A 2,500-nucleotide genomic window follows, 5' to 3' on the forward strand; every position below is an offset into this window, starting at 1 on the left:
GAAGTTCCTTCACCATTCGCTTTCCTCTCTTTTGTTACACAGTTCAGACTACGATCAGGGGTACCGAAACGCTGTATTGATTGTAAACAACCATTTTTATCTTGGAGCGGAGCGTTCCTTTACTCGTTAGATTTGTCTTGTCCGCGTGTGTATTCGCTTTTTCGACGCTTTTTAACCATTTAACTTGTTTAGCGAAGCTAAACGCACAGACCAGACAAAAAAAAAGGAACAGCATCGCGCGTCAAACAGCGACGACCCATCTGAAGCGATCTTTCATTTATACACCGTTTGTAAACAGAGAGATGTATAAAGCGCGGGGAATCATTCGAAACCCTGGGGCTATTCGAGCTTGCATTTCAGCAAATTATCATCTCAAACATTTCACTCGTTTGCTTTTTCTAAATTTATAGGAGAGCTTCTTTCGTTTATTTTTGACACACCTTTCGTAAATATCGTTTCTGGCAACGTCAGGAGCGTGGATTTCTACAAGTGAACAATCGCGCCGATCCGATAACTTCCAGCAGGATGGAGAATCTTTATAGATTATCTTCCGAGAACTCGGTGCTTTCACGGGCGGTCGTTTATAAATTTTAACGAACGACTCGCGCGCCGTGACGCACTTGCGCTAGTTCGAAGAGATATTTCGAAATTTGTTTCTCTCCTTTAACGGCCTGCATTTAGTGTATCGGTTGCGATTTTCGTCACATCGTTTCCACGACAAACGCCGACGAACTGCCCAACTATCGCTCGTACGTTGCGACTCTTTCTTTGTTTATCGTTCATTCATTCTTTCAATTTCGTTCGATAATCCCGCTCCGAAACGTTCTACTTTCGTTGAACGACGGCGAGATGTTTAGAAAGAAATGAATTACTCTTTTTTCGAGAAGCAAACGCAAGCAGTCTTTTGTTAAGAAAACGACCCTCAGCCAGGCGTGGTCCAGGAATTGTATCCGTGGACCGCAATGTGCGTTCGAAATGTCGATGTTCATGTGTCCTGCAGTTCACACGTTGACGCGCAATTAGCTGCGTTCTTCATCGACCCACGAGCCAAGTGATCCACCGTTCAGGGTAATCGTAAAATTTTGTATTTCAAACTCTTTAGATCTTTAGAGTGTTATTTTCATTATTAACACGCATCACATTCGATACCCACATCACTCTCCCACCCGGCGCGTGCGGGAGAGCGAATTCGGGCGTCGCCAACGTATTTGTTTGTTTGTTCGATCGTTGACGACACGATCGCGTCCAAGGACGGAAACCGTCGGAGAAACGCCCAGTGGCACGCTCCTCTCGACGGTTCGGGCGTAAAGTACATTTAAAAACCTTGAAAAGTACGGAACGCACACCAAGGAATGCGAGCGCGCGTCCTGTCGCTGAATCGTGGGTTGCGAGATTCGAACAGACACACGGCCGGCGACGATCGGTCTAACTAATGGACACATAGTTTTTCAAAGACTCGCTATCGTCGCTTCTCAGCCGGTCCGTAAACAACACACATCGATCAGGCGGACGCACGAATCTTACCACGGTGCGTGTTTCGTAGATTCCAGGTTACCCGCAAGTACCTCTCTCTCCCTCTCGAAAGAGGAATCTCGATCCGTCCTTTTTGGACAATGGAGAAATCTTTTTATCGCAACACGGATGGCAAAGAAACAACCAAAGCGTAGGAGCGTGGGGACGAGAGCGACGAAAAGAACGTCGCGAAAACAAAGTTTCGACGGTTGCTCGTTCTAATACATCGTAGTTTCAACTCTCTCAGTTTTAACCACTCCTAGACGCTTCGTAAACTTTTAACAATTCTTCGCCTCCGCGAGTTTCATTTCGAATAGAGCGAACGCAACACGGACCAAAAAAACTCCGGTGATGCCAGATCATTTAGCAAAGATCAGACGGCGGGTCATCTGTATTCCTTTTCTCTCTTTTTTATATCTTTCCATTAACTAGGGTGTCGCAACGACGGGTACATTTATATATTTATATATATTGTATTTCAATTTTAATGATCCTTCACTTTCGGTTTGTAATAATATGATCCTTCTTTCATTTCGATCCTTCATATTGTAGGTTAACCAACAGAAGTTTGTTTTTTACGACTTGTATTTTTGTGGTTTGTTTGTTTGTTTCTTACGACTTGTTTGTACCCGATCAAGTAGACGACGACCCATAAGTATAAGTTAGAGAGATAAAGGTCGAGAGACCTCACGCAAGCGTCTTTTACTTCCATTCACATCAGCCAGAGAGAAATGGTCCGGCGTCGTGCTCTTTGGCGCCGTTGGTCGCACAGTTTTTTTGCCGGCGGTTCCGAACGGACGGGAGAAACGCGATGAGTAATCAAAGCGACCTCCGCACGTAACCGTGTCGGTGTAATTTTACCGCATCGCAGCGTTTTGGTATTTGTTTCTTATTGGCTCGAACCCGAGATTTATGTGTTTTGTGTCATGTATATGGTATTATTTATTATATCTTTCTCGTTTTGTATAATTTTTGGTCCGAGCTCAAT

At 44.5% G+C, this 2,500-nt stretch overlaps 1 non-coding gene across 1 annotated transcript; it reads right to left on the reverse strand.

The window, feature by feature from the left end:
- Nucleotides 1-916: 916 nt before the first annotated feature.
- Nucleotides 917-1,071, reverse strand: LOC143307763 (5.8S ribosomal RNA). Its single transcript, XR_013064841.1, has one exon. It is a non-coding gene; the product is annotated as a 5.8S ribosomal RNA (ribosomal RNA).
- Between the last annotated feature and the right edge of the window lie 1,429 nt (nucleotides 1,072-2,500).

The sequence above is a fragment of the Osmia lignaria genome, unplaced genomic scaffold (genome assembly GCF_051020975.1).
Source record: "Osmia lignaria lignaria isolate PbOS001 unplaced genomic scaffold, iyOsmLign1 scaffold0076, whole genome shotgun sequence".
Taxonomy (NCBI): Eukaryota; Metazoa; Arthropoda; class Insecta; order Hymenoptera; family Megachilidae; genus Osmia; species Osmia lignaria.